The following is a 25433-nucleotide window of genomic DNA, read 5'->3' as shown; positions in this document are numbered from 1 at the left end:
ATTTCCGCTGACAAAACGCCTCCTGGCCAACATGTGCGTAGATACAATGCTCCAACTATCGACGAAGTGGCAATCGTTATGGTCGGTGATCAGTTTTTACCTCGAGATATTATTCTTCATAAGCGAAACGCCTCAGTTGTTAAGAATTGCTGAAACTTATCGATGCTACGATGCCCTACAATATCCTATCATTTTTTGGGATGGAGCCGACGGCTATCAATTTAATATTAAATTGATGAATCAAGCCACTAACAAAGAATGAATAAGAAATGCAGTGCAATGCATTATTATTCCTATAGACTAATGATTCGGCAGGATGAAGAAAATTATATTTTAAAATGCCGTGAATTGTTTCACCAATTTGTCGTTGATATGTATGCTAAAATTGAATCAGAACGTTTGCTATATATCCGCCTGAATCAGACCAAGCTCCGCTCTGAACAATACATTTATTTGCGAGATGCAGTTATAAATGACGGTAATACCAGAAATGTTGGAAGATTAATAATTTTACCTTCGTCATATGCTGGCAGTCCCCGTCATATGCATGAATTATGCTCAAGATTCTATTGCGTATGTTTGTCTCTATGGTCGTCCAGATTTATTTATTACATTTACATGTAATCAATCTTGGGACGAGATACTGCAGCTTTTACTTCAAGGCCAATCGGCGGGTTCATAGGCATGACATTACGGCCCGTGTCTTCCGGCAAAAGTTGAAATCACTGATAAACTACATAGTAAAACTTGAAGTGTTTGGGTCAGTGCGATGCTGGATGTACTCAGTGGAATGGCAAAAAGGAGGTTTGCCACACGCACATATACTAATCTGGCTACTTAAAAAAAATTACTTCGAACGAAATTGATGATGTGATTTCCGCTGAAATAACCTGATAAAAATGTCGATAAGGGGTTACATGATATTATTGTAAAAAATATGATACATGGACCTTGCGGTGCACTGAACGAAAATTCACCATGCATGGCCAAAGGAAGGTGCACAAAGCAATATCCTCGACTTTTAGTATCAAAGACAATTACTAGCAATGATGGTTACCCACAATATAGAAGAAGATCTACTGAAGATGGCGGTAAAACAGCAATAATAAAGAAGCGTAACGGTACCACCATCGAAGTAGATAACCAGTGGGTTGTTCCATATTCCCCATTATTATCAAAAACATTTAATGCACACATAAACGTTGAATACTGTAACTCCGTAAGGCAATCAAATACATATGTAAATACGTCAACAAAGGCAGTGACATGGCAGTTTTTGGCTTGCAGCCCGAAATCAAAGATTTCGACGAAATCGTACAATATCAGGCTGGAATATACATAAGCAGTAATGAAGCTGTTGGCGAATTCTTTGATTTCCGATACATGAACGTAGTCCAGCTGTTGTTCACTTAGCGGTACATTTACAGAATGGTCAACGTGTTTATTTCACGGAAACCAACGTGCAACAAAGAGCCCTGAATCCACCGGATACAACATTAACAGCTTTTTTTTCGCTTTGCAAAAATGATTCTTTTGCAAAAAAACTGCTGTATACTGAAGTGCCTTCGTATTACACGTGGAATACTAAAAATAAAGTATTTGAACGTCGAAAACAGGGTAAGTCAGTCGACGGCCAACCTACCATCTTCAAAGATACCACGATAGGAAGACTCTACACCGTTCACCCCAATCAACATTAATGCTTCTTTCTACGCCTGCTTTTGGTGAATGTACCCGGTCCGACATCCTTTGAGTATTTGAGAACTGTAAACGGTACTATACATGGCACTTACCGTAGTGTATGCCAAGCTCTGAATTTATTGGAGAATGACCAACACTGGGATAACTGCATCAATGACGCGTGCGAAACGTCAACCCCAAGTCAAATTCGTGCATTGTTTGGCATCATTTTAACAACTTGCTCTCCATCAGCTCCTACAGAGTTATGTGAAAAATATAAGTCAAAAATGTCCGAAGATATACTCCATTGAAAACAGTTAGAGACGTCAGATATGAATTTTGATTTTACATCAGAAATTTATAACTACACATTAGTTATTATAGAAGATTTGTGCGTACGTATGGCAAACACCTCTTCAGGATTTGGGAATGCCTTCACCTAACCGTATCTCTGCTGTTTCGACATGTGTAGAATTGGATCGTGAACAAAGTTACAGTACGAGTGATCTATTGTCGTATGTACAAAATAACATTTCCAAGTTAACGTCGGAACAAAAAGACATTTATGGTACGATAATGCATTGTGTCGATAACAACGTTGGAGAAATTTTCTTTTTGGATGCGCCAGGAGGTACTGGTAAAAACGTTTGTGATAAAACTGATTCTGGCATCAATTCGATCAAAAAATGATATAGCGTTGGCAATTGCGTCGTCCGGAATAGCCGCAACATTGCTGCCTGGTGGAAGAACTGCTCATTCCGCTTTGAAATTGCCTCTGAATTTGCATTCTACAGAAACTCCCACGTGCAATATTTCCAAATCATCTGGGATGGGTAAAGTATTGCAGCAATGCAAACTTATTATTTGGGATGAGTGCACAATGGCACACAAAAAATCGCTCGAGGCTCTGGATCAATGCTTGAAAGATTTGAGAGGCAAGTCGAAACCCTTTGGCACCACATTAATATTGCTTGCGGGAGACATTACCTATAATACCTAGATCAACTCCTGCAGACAAAATGAATGCTTGCCTGAAAAATTCTAATTTATGGGCACACGTAAAAATATTAAAATTAACTACAACTATGCGTGTCCGATTGCAAAACGATGACTCTGGTCAAACATTTTCAGATCAATTGCTGGCCATTGGAAACGGAAAGCTCCAGTAGACTCAATTTCAGGACGTATACAACTACCTGCTGATTTCTGTAATTTAGTGACGTCCAAAAATGAATTGATTGAAAAAGTATTTCCGAATATTCTAAAAAATTATAAAAATAATAAATGGCTAAGTGAAAGAGCGATTCTCGCACCCAAAAATATAGACGTCCACGAAATCAACAATATTGTTTTGACCAAGATTCGAGACCAGGCAGTCCTTTACAAGTCAGCGACACAGTTTTGGAACCAAATGAAGCGGTTAATTATCCATCTGAATTTTTAAATTCCATAGATCTTTCAGGGTTTCCACCACACATGCTACAACTAAAAATAGGCGTACCAATAATACTTTTAAGAAATATCAACCCACCAAAGCTTTGCAATGGCACGCGACTTGCCGTAAAAAAAACAATGGAAAACCTAATAGAGGCCACAATCTTGACAGGGCCTTTTGAGGGTGAGGCTGTTCTTATTCCTCGCATTCCAAGATTCCAACGGATCTGCCTTTTCAATTTAAAAGATTGCAATTCCCAATTCGATTAGCATTTGCAATCACCATTAACAAAGCTCAAGGTCAATCATTAGAAAAATGTGGTATAGATCTTGATACTGATTGTTTTCCCATGGACAATTGTACGTTGCATGTTCGAGGGTCGGTAAACCTGACAATCTATTTATATGTAGCGACAATTTGACAGCGAAGAATGTTGTATATTCGCAAGTTTTACGCAGTTAATTTGTATTGTATCTATCTATCTATCTATCTATATAAAAACCAGTTGTGTGTATGCATGTTTGTTTGTTTGTAAAAAGAGCGTTTGCATATGACGTCATTATTAGTACATAAGACTTTGTATATGCACAGACAATGGGAAAGCCAAGAATGTTGTATATTCGCAAGTTTTACGTAGTTTGAAACACATATATAAATCTATCTATATTCACAGGTGGGACACAGGGACACAACTACAATGGCACGTAACTAATAATGCGCGTAACGACTTACGCGCGCGGGGGGGCTGGGGGGGGCGCGAAGCGCCCCACCAACTAGGTGTTGGGGTGGCGCGAAGCGCCACCCCAACAGCTATATATATATATATATATATATATATATATATATATATAATATATATATATATATATATATATATATATATATATATATATATATATATATATATTCACAGGTGGGACACAGGGATACAACTACAATGGCGCGTAACTAATATGGCGCGTAACGACTTACGCGCGTGGGGGGCTTGGGGGGGGGGGGGGTTGGTTGCGAAGCTCCAATTCAAAAACGAATGTATTCAAGCCGAGGTAGCTGAGTTGGAGTTGGTAAAGCGTTATATTCCAGGTTCTAGGTTCGAAAGGTTCCAGGTTCGAAACTTGGCTTTAGCATTAATACAAAAGAAGAAAAAAACTAAAAAAGGTAAAAACTACAAAAAAAAACTAAAAGGAAAATACTAAAAAAACTAAAAAAGCTAAAAAAACTAAAAATAACAGGTAAAAAACTAAAAAAAAAAAAAGAAAAAAATTGAAAAATAAAGGAGAAAAAGAAAACTGAAAAAAATAAAAATAAAAAAAAAAAAAAAAGGTAAAAACTACAAAAAAACTAAAAAGAAAAAAAACTAAAGAAGCTAAGAAAAGGTAAAAACCAAAAAAAAAAACTAAAAAGAAAAAAATAAATTTATTTCATCATAAATCAATTCAAAAACGAATGTATATACAGACCGGGACGCAAATGACGACCGGGACACAGGGAATATAATGACGACCGGGAAAATCAAAGAGATATTACAGACTGGGTCACCGGGACACAAATGACGACCGGGACGCAGGGAATATAATTTTTATAATGACGACCGGGACATAGGGAATATAAATGACGACCGGGACAGTCAAAGAGAAATTACAGACTGGGACACCCGGGACACAAATCACGACCGAGACACAGAGAATATAAATGACGACCGGGACACAACTACAATGGCGCATAACGACTTACGCGCGGGGGGGGGGGGGGGGCTTGGGGGGCACAAAGCGCCCCCACCAACTAGGTGTTGGGGTGGCGCGAAGCGCCTCCCTAACAGATAGTTTAAAATAAAATTATACTGGGCCAAATGGGGTTCAACAAAGGGCCAGAAAATATTTTTTCGTACGCAGATTTAAGAAACTACAAGTGTGTATTTCTGATCAACTTTAAAGTTAGGCTTTGGCCGGGCCAAGAAAATCTCAATGAAGAAGAAAAAAAAGACCGCATGCTTCAGATGGTAAAATGAAAGCTATAAAACTCTCCAGCGGGACAGGAATAACAGAAGCCCAAGCTGTAGTAATTCTTCAAATTGTCATGATAAATAGATGAATTCTAAACGTAACAGAGATTAAAACAAATAATGTAGTCAGATTCATAAGAAGCTGAAATTGCAAACAAATAATATTATCCCCCCAAATTCTCTAAAGGTCATACTGTCAATTTCACTCTGCTAAAAATAATTATATTTAAACAATATCTTTTTTATAATTATGACAGAATCTAAAGTTCTGGCCTTTATAAGGTTTAATGAGGTCAGAGGTAGCCCTACTCCTGTAGGTGATTTCTGTTCGTTTAAGTTTCATTTGATAATTAATTTCATTTTCTGTTTGCATTAGGATTCATTTTCTCATCCATAGTAGTATCTGTTATTGTCTTTATGCTGTGATCATTCGTTTTCATTTCTGTTTGTTCCGAGTTTTTATTGTTATATGATTTGATTCCCATTCGTTTTAGCTTTGAATAGGGTCATTGTCTTTGAAAGCTTTTTTAGTATTAATTATAGAAAAAAGGAACGCAAACTAAAGTGTGGCTTTGGCTGCAAGGGCGTTATTTTGCTTTGGGGGAGAGGGGCATTTGCCGCTTCCACCCCTCACCCCCAGACCCAAGTTTGCCCTCCCCCCTCAAGCTGAAATTTAGTTCCTTTAAAAATCCTGTCAAATCTAAGATAAACCTCCATAATTCAAGCATCCACAGAAATGTGTCACTTTTTTTTAGGATATATCAACGTTTATGGTACTATATGGCTCAGTTTTCGATTTTCACTGTCATTTTCAATTGATTTAGTATAATTGGCCCCAACTCCCCCCTAGGGTTAACGAAATTAAGCCATTGTTTGGCTGTAACTTTATGGTAAAGAACAAGATCTGGACAACTTACCTACACCCCCAGGAATAGCTGGTAAGTCAGGAACGTTTCCAACCGGGAAGCCAGGTTTCATAAGTCTGCCAAGCAAGGTGGCAGCAGTATATATTGAAGTTAAAGGCAACTGTGAGAATGAATCCGTTCAAAAACACAAAAATTGCAGTACTGATAATGGGATCAGGGATAGAGGCTAAAAGCCTTGTATGAGGTGGTAAGACATCACTGATTTTGCTCAATAGAGACTCAAGCGGCGTCCCCGCAAAATCTGAACCAACGGATTCAAGTCTGCTGAATATTCCTATCGGCATCTCTAACCCCTATATTTTAACCCTATAATCAATCTGTTCTCTACTTCGACTAGTAACTTATGATTAGTCTTAACTGGAGTTTCACTGACTGTTAAAATAATGACATCTACAGATTCTAATCTATAAAGTGTGAAAATCAAAGAGCAGAAATAAAGAATTTATTAATTAGTAATTAATGAATCTATTAACATTCATAAAAATAAATAGTTCATGAGCTGCTTTAGGTGACATCTTGCACAGTCAACCAAATGAATAATGAATATGTTTTTTAGATCCTATTTTAATCTATCAACTACTAAACTAGAGCAGAGAATTGACAAATAAAAACTCCAAGAAAGTCAAGATAGGGGTATTTCCCAATTTTTTTAGGGGGAAGGGCATCTTCTGAAGGTTCCAAGATTAAAAGACGCAAAAACTGTAAATTTTAAATAAAATTTAAGGGAATATGTAAAACTCCTGAGGCGAGGGGGACTGACTGCCGAAGACATCCCCCCCCCCCGGGGATGTCTTCAAGCTCCTATCTACAAAAATTTCAAAGCTCCTATCTAAAAAAATGTGGAATTTCGTATTTTTTGCCAGAAGACAGATCTTTTTTTGGTTTGGGGGTGGGGTTGAGGGGAGGGGCTATGTGGGAGGATCTTTCCTTGGAGGAATATATCATGGGGGAAGAGAAATTCAATGAAAAGGGTGCAGGATTTTCTAGCTTTACTATAATGAAAACATGAAAAAATAAACATGAAAAAGTTTTTTCAGTTGAAAGTAAGGAGTAGCATTAAAACTTAAAATTAACCGAGATTATTACGCATATGAGGGATTCTAAAAATATTTTTAGTAATTTCAACTATTTATTCTACGGCCTTTCTGATTCAGGGGTCATTCTTTTAAGAATTGGGACAAAACTTAAGATTTAGTGTAAAGAGCGAGGGGACAAACCCCCTCATGTAGATAATAAAATATAAGAATATAAAAGTTTGTTACGTAAGTTAATACTTAAGTTACGTATATTTTTTACTAATAAGAACGTTCGTTAAAATTAAAAGTTCTGGTTGCCTTTTTAAGTAACCGAAAAATTGGAGGGCAACTAGGCTTTCTTCCCCACCCCCTTTTGATTTCTCAAAATCAAAACTAAGAGAAAGCCACTTAGCCAAAAAAAGGATTAATATGCAAATTTCATTTTAATAATTTATGTGCGGAGAGCCAAAATCAAACATGCATTAATTCAAAAACGTTCAGAAATTAAATAAAAAAAAATAGTTTTTTTTTTCACTGAAAGTAAGGAGCGACATTAAAACTTAAAACGAACGGAAATTACTCCGTATATGAAATCGGGTTGTCCCCTCCGCAATCCCTCGCTCTTTACGCTAAAGTTTGACTCTTTGCCACAATTCTACTTTTTAAAACAATTTAAGCTTTAGCGTAAAGAGCGAGGCGCTGAGGAGGGGACACCCCATTTCATATACGGAGTAATTTCTGTTCGTTTTAAATTTTGATGTCGCTCCTTACTTTCAGTTAAAACAAACTAGTGTTTTTTTTTTTATTTGATTCAATATTTGTGGTGATCCTTCTTACCGTATCGATTTGTAACGCCGACAAAAGAGATTTCTGTGCTGGTGTATCCTTGTTTGGAAGGCCATATTTGCCATTATTGTCGTAAATTTAAACCGCAGTTCATAAGGCTTATAGTATACAATTGGTAAAATTTTGCAGCGACGTAGCTAGAAAAGGGCGAGGGAAGATGTCTACTTCGTGGTACCGCCTCTGTAAGGCGAGGACAGGGACAAATTGAGGATTTTTCGCCAATAATATGATCTTAATTATATAGTAGCAGTGATTTTTAGGAGGGACATTGTTCCAAAGCGCTGAACACCGACTATTAGAGCTGCGCAGAAGAAATACTAGAACTGAACAAGAAACCTCCCTGGTCCTTCCTGTCTAAATACTGGTGGATGCGAGCAATTTTCCTATATATGGAATGAAGGTCAATGCACTAATCTTAGGGACTGCCCAAAGATTGTTCACCGTAAAAGGACGTATGTTCTTTACTTGTTTGTAAATCCTTCTAATTGGGGTATTCATCTGCTTTTTTTCTGGTGGTTAGCCTATTAGCAGGCTACAGCGTGCTAGATCTATTTGCGTGTATGTCTAAGCAAAGGGGAGGAGGAGGGCATCTCTTCATGAAAAAGTCAAATGGTAAAAAAATAGTATGACGAGTTGTCGTTCAGGTCTATTTATGAGTGACTCCAATTTTTTTTTCTTCTGACGATTATAAGGCCATCCAAAACCAAAAAACAGGCTTGGAAAGAATAGTTTATTTCCAAAAAACATCGCATTGTCATCGAGTGTTACCTTTTTGTGCGTTCTAAGGAGAGCGGATAAGCTCACAGATCTTCCTCCCCTTCCTGGACTATATTCACCTTTAAATAGTAGAAACACAAAGATCCTTGATAATTACGTCTGCTGGTCCTATGTACCGATCAGTAGTAAATAAACGGCCACTAATGGATCAATTAAACATATTTATTCCAATAAAAAAATTTAATAATTATAAAGTACACATTGATTTATTTCCAAGGCTAGTATTTTTGTTCCCATATTTGTTGATCTTCTTTCTAAGAATTTTCCGCAAAATAGCTGTAGCAGCTGCACCTGGTGGAGCCCCAGCCACTATTTCTTGAAGGGCATCAATAGGAAGATTTTCAAAGAAATTAGGAGGCAGAGCTGGCAGTGGCGGCGGCAGCAGAGCTGGATCAACTGGAACGTTTGGGTTTGGTCCTAATGGTAAATTGGGAAATAGTGGCAAGCCAGGAAATCCAAAGGCTGAGCCAAAAGGAGCATTATTGAAACCAATCGCGGGAAGTGAATCCAGGCCAGGGGTTCCGATTATTTGTCCGATTGGACGAATCAATCTTGGCAGAACCTGGTAGATGGTAGCTAAAGCAGCACCACAAACTGTTAAGAGAAATGCCAGTGACGCTGTGGCTACCATTAAAGTTGTCTGCGGGTTAGGTATAGTTGCCAAAAAAGTTGTATCACTGAAAACTTCTTAGTTAACTCGTCCACTATAGCTGCTAAAGGAGAAAGCCCTCCAATAGGGCTGTAAGTTCTCAAAAATAGCGTCATGATTATGATGTCAATAAAGAGATGACCATAAAGTAACACCTTTCCAAGTTCAAATCAAACTGATTATTTTTTTTCTTGGCATCTTTATACAATTCAAATATTGGCTGATAAATTAAGTTCAAAATTGTGAAATTCATCTTCAGCCTAATTTGTCATGTCAAAATTATCTAAAACGGATGTACTTTTAAGTTCACGCACAAAGTAAAAAAGTAATGAAATTAACCTTGCATTTATTTAAATAAATCAGGTAATTTGTTGAGAAAAAAAATCCAAACCTGGATGAATATAAATTCAAAGCTGAAATTCAAAACTCCTAGCCTATTGCACTTAAAAAAAAAAAAAAAAAAAATGTTTTTTACCTCAAACGAGCTTAAAAGGGGACGTCAAAACATAAAACGAACAGATGTCAAACAGTTCGTGGTAACGAACTGTAAGTAAGGAGCGTCCCGGCTTAATGGTGACCGATACTCTAAAAAACGGAATTTTGATATCAATGCATACATAAAAAGAATTGGATTTTTATGGTGAATTTAAATATATAAATTTCATTAAGTTTAGTTTTACTAATCAAAGTTACAAGCCTGAGAAAATTTGCCATATTTTTGAAAAAAGGGGAAAACACTCCCTAAAAGTCATAGAATCTCAATGAAAATCACACCATCAGATTCAGCGTATCATAGAACGCTACTGTAGAGATTTCAAGATCCTATCTGCAAAAAATGTGGAATTTTGTACTTTTTTGCCAGAAGAAAGATCATGGATGTGTGTTTTTTTTTCCAGGGGGTGATCTTATCGACCCACTGGTCCTAGAATGTTGTGAGAGGGCTCATTATAACGGGATTTAAAAGTTCTAGTGTCCTTTTTGAGTGACAAAAATATTAGAGGCCGACTAGGCCCCCTCCAACGCTAATTTTTCCCAAAGAATTTTCGATCCACCGATCAAGATGGCCATTTTGTTCAGCATAGTTGAAAAATCTTGTAACTATCACTTTGAGGACAACTAATCCCCCAGAGTCCCCGGGGGAATGGCTGCAAGTTATAAACTTTGCCCATTTCTTACACATAGTATTGGTATCTGGTGGGAGGGGGGCGTCAGGGGAGAGGGTTACGTGGGAGTATCTTTTCATGGAAAATTTCTTATGGGGGAAGAGAATTTTCCATGAAGGGGATGCCAGATTTCCCAGCATTATTTAAAAAACGATCAGAAATTAAATAAAAAAAAACAAGTTTTTTCAACTGAAAGTAAGGAGCAACATTAAAACTTAAAACGAACAGAAATTATTTCGCATGTGAGGGGATGCGCCCCCTCGTCAATATCTTGCTCTTTACGCTAAAGTTTTTTTAGTACTCTGAAAAGAGCTATCTATTATAATAAAATGGCCTTGTGATTCAGGGGTCATTCTTAAAGAATTGGAACAAAATTTAGCATGAAGAGTGAGGTATTGACGAGGGTTGCACCCCCTCATTTACGTAATAATTTCTGTTCAGTTTGAGTTTTAATGTTACTCGTTACTTTCAGATGAAAAAACGCGTTTTATGTCAGGACTGTACCCAGGATTTTTTTTTCCAGGGAGCTGACAAAATGTTTTTTTGTTAGGGAGGGGGGTTAATGGATTTTTACGTCTGTTTTTAAGACCAATGTATGAGCTGGAAAATTAGCTTTAGTTTTCTTATGAGAAATAGTATTGTTACCTGCATTTTATGACCAATTTACGAAGGGAAAACAGTAGGGACGTCAAAACATAGAACGAACAGATGTCAAACAGTTCGTGGTAACTAACTGTAAGTAAGAAGCGTCCCGGGTTAATAGTGACCGAGACTCTAAAAAATGGAATTTTAATATCAATAGATACATCAAAAGAATTGGATTTTTATGATGATTTTAAATATATAAATTTCATTAAGTTTAATTCTACTAATCAAAAGTTACAAGCCTGAGAAAATTTGCCTTATTTTTGAAAAAAGGAGGAAACACCCGCTAAAAGTCATAGAATCTTTATGAAAATCACACCATCAGATTCAGCGTATCATAGAACCCTACTGTAGAAATTTCAAGATCCTATCTGCAAAAATGTGAATTTTGTACTTTTTGCCAGAAGAAAGATCACGGATGCATGCTTATATGTGTTTTTTTTTTTCAGGGTGATCTTATCGACCCACTGGTCCTAGAAAGTTGCGAGAGGCTCATTCCAACGAAAATTAAAAGTTACAGTGTCCTTTTTAAATGACAAAAATAGTAGAAGAGTGACTAGCCCCCTCCAACGCTAATTTTTTCCACAAAGAATGAAATTTTTGATCCACCGCGATCAAGACGGCCTATTTTGTTCAGCATAGTTGAAAAATCTAGTAACTATCTCTTTGACGACGACTAATCCCCCACAGTCCCCGGGGGAATGGCTGCAAGTTATGAACTTTGCCCATTTTTTAGACATAGTATTGGTTTCTGGTGGGTGGGGATGGTTAAGGGGAGAGGGTTGCGTGGGAGGATCTTTTCATGGAGGATTTTTTCATGGGGGAAGATAATTTTCTATGAAGGGGATGCCGGATTTCCCAGCATTATTTAAAAACGGTCAGAAATTAAATAAAAAAAACAAGTTTCTTCAACTGAAAGTAAGGAGCAACATTAAAACTTAAACGAACAGAAATTATTTCGTATATGAGGGGATGCGCCCCCTCGTCAATATCTCGCTCTCTACGCTAAATTTTTTCTAGTACTCTAAAAAGAGCTATCTATTCTAATTAAATGGCCTTAGTGATTCAGGGGTGATTCTTAAAGAATTGGAACAAAATTCGAACTTTAGCATGAAGAGTGAGGTATTAACGAGGGGTTGCACCCCTAATATACGCAATAATTTCTGTTCAGTTTGAGTTTTAATGTGCTCGTTACTTTCAGACGAAAAAACTTGTTTTATGTCAGAACTGTACCCAGGATTTTGTTCAGGGAGCTGACAAAATATTTTTTGTTGGGGGGGTGGTGTTAATGGATTTTACGTCTGTGTTTAAGACCAATATATGAGTTGGAAATTAGCTTTAGGTTTCTTATGAGCAATAGTATTGTTACCTGCATTTTTACGACCAATTTACGAAGGGAAAACATTAGGAGAGAAGAGGCTTAAATGTATGTAACCCTGTGCCCTCTTTTGCTACCCGGTCCCCTCGTAACCCACAAGACGTCCAAGCAAAATTTTTAGGTAGCTATCTAGTTCAAAGGTTCCAGGTGTCCCCCTGGAAAATCCACTCTCTATTTCCCCTGGATAATTACGAATTTTCATACGAAGACAAATTGTAAGTTCTACTCACCTGTTTAAGTCAGAAGTAATGCTATAGCGTTACCATTAAAGAGCCATAAGGGTTTAATGTATTAATATTTATCTTTTTTTTAGCAGATGCACTTTCTATGGAAGGGATGGATCCAAAGGAAAATCTTGAGGGGCCCTATGTGACAAGGGCGCCAATGAGCAAAATTTGGAGGAATGTGACAAAGGTGCCAATAATTGGCCAAATCGATAAATTTATTCTAAAAAAGATTAAAAGACAAAGAATGAGGGCGCCACAAAAATCTTAAACCTTAGGATGTCCAATCCCCCCTGGACCTGCCATTAGTGGTCATATAAACTTCGGAGGGGGCTCATTCGATCGCAAATTAAAAGTTCTAGCGTCATTTTAAGAGTCAAAGATATTGTAGGGCAACAAGCCACCCCCGCACTGTTTTTTCCCCAAACGTATCCGACCAGAATTTTAACATAACTATTTTGTTCCAAATAGTCCGAGGTCACATACCATGCCTCTAGGTTTGACATTCCCCTTCCAGCCCCCGAAGCAAGGACTGTAAGCTATGAAAGCTGTACATTGTTAATATACAGCTTTTTATGAGAAGGGTGGTTGAATAAATTCGGAGGGGGCTCATTCAATTGGAAATCGAAAGTTCCAGCTCCCTTTTAAAGATCTAGCCTGATTTCAGTTGCTACCGAAAATCCGAAAATACCGAAAATAAGAAATTACTACCGAAATTGTTACCGACTACAGTGTTAAAAAAAAAAAATCTTATTCCAGTTCATTCACCCTTTTGTTTGAGCAGTCGTTTTTAAAGATCTGTGACGAAAAGTCCAACTTTGGCATAAAGAGTTTTGAGGATGGGGTAGTCCCCTCTCATATACGGAATAACTTATGTTTGATTTAAGTTCTACTGTTACTTCTTTCTTTCAGTCGAAAAGAGTTACTTTTTGAATTTAATTTCCGATTGTTCTAGATGTCATGCCCAGGCTTAACCAAGATATGATATGGGCTTCCATCACAATAAACACACGATTTATTTTTGTTAAAGTGAATGCAATATTTATATTACATAGAGAAACATTGTAGCAAAGAGGGTTACTATTACCCCACCCCTAGAGATGGAGCTCCAGCATTTTATTGGGGGGGGGGCAAGAGGGATCCATATCCGGAGAGTCAGGGGTCATGGGCTACATCGTAATTTTTTATCAAAATTATCGGGGGTAACTGCCACTCCAGAAAAGACGTCAATGCCTCCCCCCTCATACCAATAAAAAAGGTATAGCCCAAAAAATACTCCCGGGAATCAAGAGTGATTACATATCAATTTCTACCTCCCTCTCCTTCCCCGAAATTATGTCTATATTTTTACGAAGATACAACGAGAGTTAAAATATTTGGGCATTAAAATGTACTCTTTGTGGCACCTGCCTCTCGTCACACGTTCATATAGCTGAGGTGTACTTGCACATCACTTCATATAGTTTTTTAGAAGCGACCGTGAAACGGGCTGATTAAGTTGTGTTTGCAGGCAGATTTCTATTCTGGAGATAGTCTAACTAGAAACTCTGGGACGCTAAGAGCTTTATAGAATACTGACTTTAAATAAAGCTAGAAAAAAAACATTTGAAGTATTTGGCTTCGGTATGGCTTTTATAAAAGTTTTTTAATACGAATTATTATTTCGTCTAAGCTTCTTAAGGAGACAGGCATCCATCTGAAGAAGTTATTTGGAATTCCCTTGTGTCTTTAGGACTAACCCTTCGTGTGTCGCTGTTTCTTTATACAGGATGTTTTTAGTTGGAAGGAACAGAGTTCATACATACAAAACAAGCGATTACATTTTTGCTATGGAAGATTAAAATCTCTGTTGAAGATCTTGCTCAATGGAATTTCATTAAATTTGCTTAATGATAAAACTAATTAACTGTGCTGAATGTTATTGCAATCATTCAGAATGTCTGTCAGTTAAGATTCAAGTTGTGACCATGACGCTGCTGTTACGAACAAGTGGACCGATAGGTGGTGTAACTCCTTTAGCTGCTTTGATTGACATAGTGGTGAAAACATTACCATCTGATACGACCTTTTTGGCGTCAATACCTAATCCACAAACTACTTTGATGATTGCAACGGCAGCACTTGCTTTTATTCTAACTGTCTGTGGGGCTGCACTTGCAACAATCTACCAAGTGCTACCTCGACTGATAAGACCTAATGGTCCTATAATTGGGACGCCAGGTCTAAGTTCGCTTCCTGTAATTGGTTCATCTCCAGCGTTCGGCTCTGCATTTGCTTTTCCAGGGCTGCCACTTTTTCCAAATCTTCCGCCGGCTCCAAATCCCAATATTCCGGTCGACCAACCTGTACCAAATCAACTTTCTGCCGTTCCAAATCTTATTTCTGTTTTACCAATTGACGTTCTAGAAAGAGTTGCCGGTGGTCTGCCGCCAGCGGAGTCTCGAGAATTGAAATTGTTTATTGAAAGAAGAAAAATGCAAGGTTTTTCAAAGATTCCATCGAAACCTGGAACGACGCCTGTCTCTTCAGCATCAACTATAGCAGAGTATGTCCATCAAGGGAAAACGTACGTAAAGAAGAAGTAATGTGGTATATTAAATTTTGTTATAATTTTTATGTTGCAAATTAATTAAAAAAACCTTTTTTCTTTATTTAAGCTCAGTAGTGTATAGCACCCTTAGCTCCTAGTGTTGCTAGTTAGACTAACTCTGGAATATACTTCTCATTACTTCATCCATAGGTTAAGTCATCTAAAGCATAATGAATTTTGATTTTTAGCGCTTATTTGAGAGTAAATTCCACAATCTTATTAAAAATAAGTATTAAGATCATATTAAGATACGATTTAACGGTAATATAAAGATGTTCTGTTTTCAATGGTATCGATTCACGAATATGTAGGGGAATGTATTATCAACGCCTGGGAAGGGTGGATTAAGCGAGAAAATGGCAAAATGCGTCAAGGGATTTTCCAACCATTATTAGTGAAAAGTTTCATATATATGTATCATTACGTCTTCTGAATTACTGCAATGCAACTGATGGTCGAGCCACATCATCCTGATCAAATAGCCAAAATTTATTAATGCAATTTTCCCTATATTTTAACGTCACACTTGTACTACAAAAGTGAAAAATTAAAATGACATGAAATTGCTTTAGACAGTCTTTTTCAGCTTTAGTGTGGTCCCAAGCAAGGCCATATTCAGGTGTCTGTATGGGGGGGGGTGAACTTCGTTGAAGTAAGGATGTTAGGGGTTTTAATCTTTTTTTTTGTTTTAGTGGTTGTATTTTAATATAAGTTTCTCTTTTATATTTTCATATGCTGCGGACATCCCTTGGGCATAGGGTTGAAATATTCATTTAAAGTTTGGAATTCCATTGTCTTACGGAAACATTCCCTATTGTTCTGCTTGTTTATTTGTTGTTTATGCTGGGGGGGCGGGGGGTGCTGGGTTTGAACCTCCCCTGAAATTTTGTCCGACTTGTAAAAACGTAACAAAAATGCATATAAAGAACTTTTTGATGTGTTTTTTAAAGTTTTGTTTTGAAAGAAAAAGTTCCAACTATTTTCTGTTAGTACTATGTCTTTGTATCTTTATCATACAAATAGGGATGTTGCTGTCCCAAAGATAATCTTTTCCAATTTAAAAAATTTTGCATTGAATCTTCCCTCTGATTGGTCAATCATAAAGCATAGGCTTGAAAGCTGAACATCGCTCAGCTCACAAAATTATGGTTTCGATAGGTAATTGCCGATGTAGTCATTCTGCATATAATTTTACAATACTTCATTTTGAATTCCCCCCCCCCTTACCCCCAAAAAAACCTTCCGCACTTGCCTGAGTGTATTGGGCTATATTCTCAAAAAGGGATACATGTTACTTTTTGAGTTTGGTACGTCAGGATATCTACCAGTTTTTTTATCGGGGGGGGGGGGGGGGGGTCAGACTATGAGAAAGGTTACCTAAACTCTGTGTACCAAACAGAGTAAATTTTGTATACCTTTTGGGTTTTTTTCGGGGGGGGGGGGTGAATCCCTTAGAGTAGGTACATATGAATATTCTCAAATGCTGTGGCTTTTTTAAAAATCTTAGTTGTCAACTGGGATAGAGATTCCATACTCATTAAGGTGATAGGCGTGCTACCAAGGTCGTATCTCGGGGGGGGGGGGGTACCGGGTTATAACTATACCTCGAAATTCACGTCTGAATCGAAAAAAAGTAACAAAAACACATATATAAGCAAATTTTTGATGCTTTTTGTAAAGTTTCTGTGTGAACCCCCTCCCCATCAATAAAAATCCTGGATACAGCTTTGCGCATTTACCCTGGTAAAATGGCCTCTATATATAAAATTGAGCAGCCAAAGAGAAATTATAATGAATAAAAATAATGAAGAAAAGAAAGAATTCTGAAACACTGTATACGTATTCCAAAATATAGGAAGAATATATTGTGTAGAATGTCCTTCCTTATATTTAGGATATTTTTCCTTCCTTATATTTAGGATATTTGCAGGAGCCTTGTTTGGGGGGAGGCAAGGGGTACAATGGCTGCCCCAATAATATAGAGAAAAAAAATTTGTATATCCAGTATCCCTTGACTATCTGAATATAGACTCCTCTTGCCCCCCACCCCCAACTAAAACGATGGAGATTCGCCCCTGGATATTTGAGTGGTATTACCATTTAAGACACTTCATTTTCTGTTCCTTAACGACCGAGTCTGATCTTCTCTCATTGATTTTATGTAATTAGGAGCTTGAATCCTCCACACTCAGGTTCTCTAGTATGCTGAATGTAAGGTGTGATTTTCATTAAGATCACGTGACTTTTTTTGAAGAGGGGGATCTCCATTTTTGGAAAATCAGGCAAATTTTCTCAGAATCGTAGCGACTGATGTGTAACATTAAATTTAATGACCTTAATACATTTGAAATTAGCATTAAAAAAATTATTCTTTTGATATGCTTTGATATATCAATATCAATTCTCGGTATAACAATTCTTTTGATATACTTTGATATATCAAAATTCCTTTCTTCAGGGTTTCCTTTCTTTAGAGTTTCCTTTCTTTAGAGTTTTGGTTACTATTGACCCGAGTCGTTCCTTACTTATAGTTTGTTGTTAAGAACTCTTTGATTCTGCACATGTTTGGAATATAGGTAGAGTATTCCAGAATCCTTTCCTTTTCTTGTTCTTTTTATTTGTCTTAATTTCCCTTTGACTGCTAAATTTTACATGCTGTGAGAATTTTCCAGGGGTGATTTCCCGCAGAATGGGTTTCCTGTGCTGGAATCTTCTGCCGGGGAGGGGGATTTTAAGTGGAACACACTAAACCCCACTTTTTAAATAGATACACATTATGCAAACATTTATACTGCTATCAGTAGCTTTTTTTATGCTCAAATGAATAACAAGTAATAGGTATGGAAATTAAGAAAAAGTTGATTCAATTCATATTATAATTATGGAATTATTCAAATGTCATTCATAAAAAAAGATTTGCTAAAATTCATAAGATAAGGATAATAAGTATTTAGTCCTGAGAGTCTGATTAACCTAGGTTATTTAGGTTATATGCAAAATTGTGTGTATGGTCCTCTAATTGTGACTTTTGTATGGAGTTCGTTATTTAGTATAATTTTGATAGTTGAACAGAAGTGTGTTAAAAATGGAAAATTACGAGCCTCCCACGTTAATCAGCCCTGATACAAGTGATGGATTAGATCCTGATTCTTCGTTATTTGTGAAATCGCTAATGGCTGCCAAGATGGCTGCTGTTAATAAAGCCATGACTCCAACTGAGACTAAATTCGTTGCCACTTTTAACGATCCCGTCACAACGTTCATTTTGTCATTTGGAGCCCTTGTTGTGTTTACCCTGGCAGCAGGTGCTGTGATAGGACTCATAAGTCAACTTATTCAGCGATTTGGGGTACCTCCACTACCAAACATTATTCCCAGGATCCCCGATATTCCAGCCATTCCTCCAGGAACTGGATTTCCAGTGGCTCCTGCCATTCCAGGAGGACCTCTTATCAATCCTCCGATTGATCCTAATCCAGCTAATCCTGTGCCTGGGAATCCTGGATTAGGAATCGCTATACGTTTATTAAATGCTGACCCAGATCTACTGGAACGTTTCTTAATGTCTCAAGGTCTATTGCCATTGCAATTCAGATTACCAGCCCCTCGCCCTTCAAATATGAGACCTAAACTACCCCCCATGAAGAACCCGATGTTCAAAACAGAGGGGAAGAAGTACCCACCTACCTATAGAACTAAAAAGAGAAAGTGATAACAAATTATATATATTTTGGAATAAAGAAGTATGCATTTTTCTAGTCCGAAAATGTTTTTAATTTTGAACTTTACCCCATATTGAAACTCCAGACAGACATGGTAGATGGATAGGAGAAGGTCTATGGCTCCCCCTCAAAGCTTTGTTGATTTTCCCTATTTTTGTTAGTTTAGGTAGAATAGTGCTAAATTATGTATGGAGGGGGGACTGGTGTCGATTATACTGTTACAATTTTTTCAATTTTCCGTATAATTCGTCAATATTTTGTATGTTTTGTAGTCATCCCGCCTCCCCCCTAAGACACAAACAATCCTGTGCATGTGCCTGACTCAGCCCCAGGGGGGTTCAATTCATGCAATTTTAGGAGGGGAATCAAAATGTACTTTTCAGTATCTAGGGAAGTATAATTTTTCAGTTTCACTGAAAATGCTTAGAAAATGGTATTCTTCGAAATCTTGGGGACTAGAAATTCAGAGGGTAAACCCCCTCCAATTGACGTGCCTGCTCAGCCCTCCACATTGCAATAAAATACAATAAAATATTTAGGATAAATGACTGGAAAAATTGATTTTGAAAAATTTAGAAAAAATTGGTTTTTATTCAAAGCTAAAACACGTTTTCAGTACTTCTTTATCTTGATCCTATGGGCTTACGGACCTTTAGGAGCGTTTTTTTTGTATTATCACATTTGGATTTTTCCAACAATCCGACAATACTTTTTTGTGTCAGAATATGTTGTAATTGGATGTGTCTAATACAAGGACTTAATTTCCTTTTCACTAATTGTTGCCCGACTCCTACCTTGAAATGGGAAAAGCTCAGATTTACTATTCCCTCTGAATTTCATAATGTGCCAATACGATATTTGACTATTATGCCGACTGGATGCATCTTCGGTAATTTTATCTATGGCCTCCTTAATTCCTATTTTAATGCTTTCTCAACTTGCCGTCATTCGTATTTTTCATACAATACGTATATTGCTCAAATATTTCTTGTGCAAGCCCCTCCTCTTCTCACCTACACTTCAAGCGTTTTCACTAATATTCCTTGCCGCATTTCTAACTTCTCTCTATAAGACGCCATCTACTACTTAACTAACTATTTTCTTAAAATAATTCCTTAAATTTAAAACAAATCTTCTACTTTCTCAAATTTTAGACTCACTAGCTATATATTCCGGAAGACTCTAGTAAATCCCCTACAGCACTCGGTTGACCACTTTCGGACAAAATTTGCCTCTGCTGGTATTGTGAAATGCGGAGACTTCAATAATATTAAAACTTCCTGGTTAGAGTCCTGTCTATCACTGAAACAAGTGGTAAAGTCTCCAACCCGCGGAAGTAACGTACTTGACACGGTCTTCACAAACCTTGAACAATACTACAAAGAGCGAGAAATAACAACAAGCATCGGCCTCAGTGACCACCTAACATTGATTTGGAGACCGTCACGTTTGCCACGTCGAAAGGCAATTAAAAAAACAAAAAACAGTCATCTACAGACCGATCAAGGATGAACATATCCCTGGCTTTAAGGAAAAATTAGCACTGCAGAACTGGACCTTGATTTACAGACTACCGTCCACTGAAGACATGACAAACGCCTTCTGTGACCAACTTCAGAAAATGTTCGAAGAGCATTTTCCTGAGGAGAAACGGGTAGCAAAAAATGAAACAAAACCCTGGATCACACCAGATATTAAAGAGCTTATCCTAAGGTGGGATAGCTTATACAGCTCTAACAGAGCAGAGTCCAATAAGTTGCGTAATATGGTGGTGAGGAAGATATCCTATGCTCGAAAGCAGCACGGCCGCTTAACTGTACAGAAGCTTCTATCTTCAACCCTAAAAAGTTACATAGCACAGTTCAGAACATTCTTGGCCGAAAGCACGAAAACATCACTTTGCTACAATCTGTAAAAAATATCCTGGCCTTACGTCATTTCTATCCAGACCGCTTTCTCAAAACTGGACGCGTCAAAAGCCTCATTTCTAGGAGAGCTACTGATCAAAGCATGCAGCCATGAGCTCGCGTTACCTTTTGCTGCCGTATTAAACCAATGCTTGAGTGAGGGCACCTTCCTAACAAGATTCAAAACAGCTGTTTTTACCCCTATCCCGAAAAAATCAGGCGTATAATCTGCAAATGATTTAAGGCCCATTTCAAAGACATCGATCTTCTCTAAAAATCTGGAAGGAATTGTCTTCAAATGACTCTTAGAAGATATTGGCGATCAGCTTGATCCTCGGCAAAACGGCTTCCGGTCAGGCTATAATACTGTGCACTACCTGGTCCGCCTCATTAGAGACATCCTAGAGCATCTGGAGAAAGACGGCACTTATATTGATTGCATCATCGTGGACTTCGTGAAAGCGTTTGACTTGCTCGACCAATCAGTTGTTATCAGCGAGGCAACATCTCTTAATGCAAGGCAAATTGTCTTGCGAATGGTTGGCAGTTTTTGACGAACGGAAAACAGAATGCCCAACTTCCAAATGGAGAAGTATCCCATCTCAGGGAGCTGACATGCGGTGCAGCACAAGGGTCGAAGCTAGGCCTTTTAGCTTTCCTCATAGTAATCAACAAGCTTCTGCGCTAATTCACTGAACGCTACAAATTCGCAGATGACCTCTCCACTCTCCTCCCCAGGCTACTCTCACAGAACATACAGCCAGATCCAGTCCTTACAGTAATGCAAAGATCGAAGAAGAAGTAAACCAAGTAAAACTCACACTCAGCCAGGAGAAAACTGTCTTGTTCAGGGTTAACTTCCTTAAAGGGCCAGTTCCAGACCCGCCATGCAATGGACTGAAATCTGTAAAATCGATGAAGATTCCAGGTGTCCACCTGGTCTCTGACCGCAAGTGGAATACCCGCGTATCGTCAATTGTCTCTATACCGCCTACCTCTTAACATCTTTCGCCTACCTTCGCCGTTTTGGCATGATAACTCAAATCATGGTTGTACTACAATTCTTACATTAGACCGCTCACAGAATATGCTTGCCGAGTGTTGCACAACGCACTGACCATCGACCAAACCGACAAAATAGAAAGATTGCCGAAAAGATCCTGCAAAATAATATTGGGAAGTGGTTATGTTGACTACGAGACGAGCCTCAAAGTTCTAAAGTTGGAGTCCCTTAAAGAGAGAAGGCATAAATTGGCTGTGGATTTCGGTCAGAAATCCTTGACTTGGAAACACACCGTGATCTTCTTCCGGGTTTTGAGACACGCCAAACTCAATATTCCACTAGGTTCAAAGAGAGAACAAAAAACGATATAAAGTTGGAACAACCACAGATCCACTTATCCCAGCGGTATCTGAAGTTATTTGGTCCGCACTTCGTAAATCATTATAATGGTATTTTGAAAAATAATTGTTAATAAACCATGTGTGAATGATTTAATTTTGTAGGTGTTTTAAATTGTTTTTGACCTCCGCTGTTATTTTTGTAATTGACAAGAATATTAAGGCAAAATAAAGTGAATTTGAATATATCCACAAAATTGCAGCAGTCAATAACCGTTACCATTTCCTTTTCCTACACCATATTTACCTAGGCTAGGATACCATCTATCCACATTTCTACCAGTCTGGGGATTAAAATATCGTACTTCTACCTGGGATCATGTCTTTTTGTTCCAGTAGCTGTAAGTAAAATTCATCTGAGTCACTACTATCTTCATCAGTCGGTTCTACAGGGGCATACACCTGACTGATACCTTGCACTTCATAATCATAAAATAAACAGCTAGTATTCTATTATTAATACTTTCCCGACGTGAGTAAAACTTAGCAGCTCAATTATTCATCATGAGCGCTACTCCCTGCTTCTACATCCCGTCCTTCTGCCTGAGTAAATAACTTCTATTTTATGTTTTCTACCCTGGGGATATAAGTTTCTAGAACTCCCAACAAGTCTAGTTAAAAACATCTAAATTCGTTAGTCAGAATGTCAATACGGCAGTTGCTTTTTAACGTTGCAACATCATTTAGTATGAATGGAGGCTTCATGCAATCCTGGGCCCATCTTCGTCACAATATGGTTTTTTACACTTGGCGCTGCTCTCATATCAAGAAGAACTGAAATCCTGCATAGACAATGCCAACCCTGTTAACCCTGACCAGGGCTATATACAGGATATTTTTTCGGGGGTCGTTTTTAAAAGGATTTTTTCCGGGAGGGTTACAAAAACACATCAAAAATTAGTTTATACTAGCTCATGGGGTGGCGCTTTGCGTCACCCCAACACCTAGTTGGCGGCCTCGCCTCTGACTCATTATCAATCAATCAATTTATTTCTGACCCGTCACAAAACAAATGACGGTTTGTAGCCCTAATGACCGAGTAAGACAAAACATTAACAGAGAAAAAAAAAAACAACGAAAAGAGAGATTACAATCAACAAATACAGACATAACTACATACTATACGAAGAGGGAAGACCACTGGTGGTTGAGGTTTCTACCGGAGGATTTGAAATCTTTCACTCTTTTATCAATAATGTTGAAGGAAGAATCAATTTAAGTTTCTGTAGCAGAGAAGAATTACTGGCCCAAGGAGGCAGATGTAAGCAGATAATTGGCGAATTTTAAATAGATTTGGTTACTATTTTTTTTAAGCAAAAAAAAAAATATCCAAGCGGTGGACATAGCAAGAAAATGGGGCACAGTTAGACTGTTGTAAGGTTTGGAAAGGTGAACGGACAAATTTTATACTACTATTGGGAGGAGGCAGCTAATAATAGACAAGTTATCTAGGAAGAGGTCTTTCAGCCCAAAAACTCGGAAGAATTATCGATAAAATTAAAACCCAGTGCAAACACCGCGCTGTTTACTAAGAAATATTTTCCCCTAGGGGCTCCGCACCTCGACGTCATCCTGCTGCGCCGTTTGCAGTCACGGTTTCTGGTTAGGCAAAATCGTGGTAGGTCCACCTTGACGTCACTATTAGGCCACGCAAGCGGGATTTTTCTTTCGGGTATAGGGATGGAGGAAGGAGCTTATGACCGAATGGAGACCCCAAACCATCTTGCAACACTGGAACAGCTCAAACCTCTTATAGCCTCTTATTGTCAGGTAATGTTTTAGCTTTAAAAATAAGGTGAAAGGGTTTCAGAAACATGCGGAAACAGGAAACCGTTTTAATGAATGAAAAGTCTGAAGTCAAACGACAGGTCTCATTTCTCGTTGCAATACTACAAATTTGTCGTGAAATAGTATGTTCCAAATGAAACATAAGCCTTAGCTGCAGAAATTAGGAAGTTTTATGGCGAATGTTTCATTCACTTTTATATTTGCTGCTTAAAGGTGAATTTTTAGCGAAGAGAGGTAAGTCTATCAATAAGTAATTTGTTTGAACTTAACGACAAAACAAGGTCTAAGAGCATGGTTACCACCCGGTGAAAAAAACTAGATTTTTGAGTCGATTCAGTGATTTTCTTCAGTAATCTAGTAATTATGTGCTGATTTAGTGGTTTATTTTTTAGGCAATATAAAAATTGCTAGAAATAATATATTTTGAGAGAGAGGGGGTTGGAAAGACTGCCAAATTTTAATATGGATCAAAGTTTGAAAAAAGGTGTTTATTTTAGGTCAAGTTCTTGTTTATTAGGCTTTGCAAAATATTGCACTTTATGTTTCTTACATGGGATGAGGCTATAGCTTCGGCCTCATTCGGGTTTTCTTTGTGATACGTATTTTGAATAGTACTTTTGAATCGAATTCAGCATTCACGATTGTGATTTTTTTCTCATTTAAGATTGGTGTTCATCCAAAGGGTTTATATGTCCTGGTAGCAGGGTGTGCATCCCTGAAGAACAAATTTGCGACGGACGAAAAGACTGTCCGTTTGGTGAAGATGAAAGAAGATGTGTTACTATTGCTAATGACGAAGATCATGCAAGTCAGCTCACATACTCTGAATCAGGTACAGATCAATTACCCTAAGTGTAACCTGTTACCCTAGGTGTAAACAGCTGTTAAATTTTCCATCGGACTTCATCAGTTATGTTTTTAAATTCATGCTTCGTGGCGACTCAATCAAGAGTATGGGTAACTTAGAAGCGTAGGCCGTAATGCCGAAAATAATCGCTCACCTATTACTTGTTAATTTTGCCTTATTATTATATAAAAACCGTCAAGAAACGCTATATGTCAGATAGCGTTGGTAATTTTTTTCCGACACTATTGCCAGTTTCCACTCTTATAAGTTAACTGATCTCTTTGGGCTAGACAGCTGCGCTGGAGCCTTTTAACTAAGCCGATCAAAAATAAATTTCGTCAAAAGTGTCAAAAGATAATTTAAAGGACTTTTATATTTTCTTTTTGGCAAACCTTTTCTGCTTTTTTGTAAGTTCATGTATCTTGACAGCTCCACTT

General features: G+C 37.8%; 1 protein-coding gene across 1 annotated transcript in view; it reads left to right on the top strand.

Annotated features, from left to right (window-relative positions):
• Positions 1 to 25433, top strand: part of LOC136031730 (vesicular glutamate transporter 1-like) — a gene marked incomplete at its 5' end in the record, with an annotated part of 404579 nt that overhangs the window by 366727 nt on the left and 12419 nt on the right.

Source organism: Artemia franciscana, chromosome 10, assembly GCF_032884065.1.
Source record: "Artemia franciscana chromosome 10, ASM3288406v1, whole genome shotgun sequence".
Classification (NCBI taxonomy): domain Eukaryota; kingdom Metazoa; phylum Arthropoda; class Branchiopoda; order Anostraca; family Artemiidae; genus Artemia; species Artemia franciscana.
The sequence above is the reverse complement of the archived record's forward strand: the minus strand, read 5'-3'. Positions and strand labels throughout refer to the sequence as shown.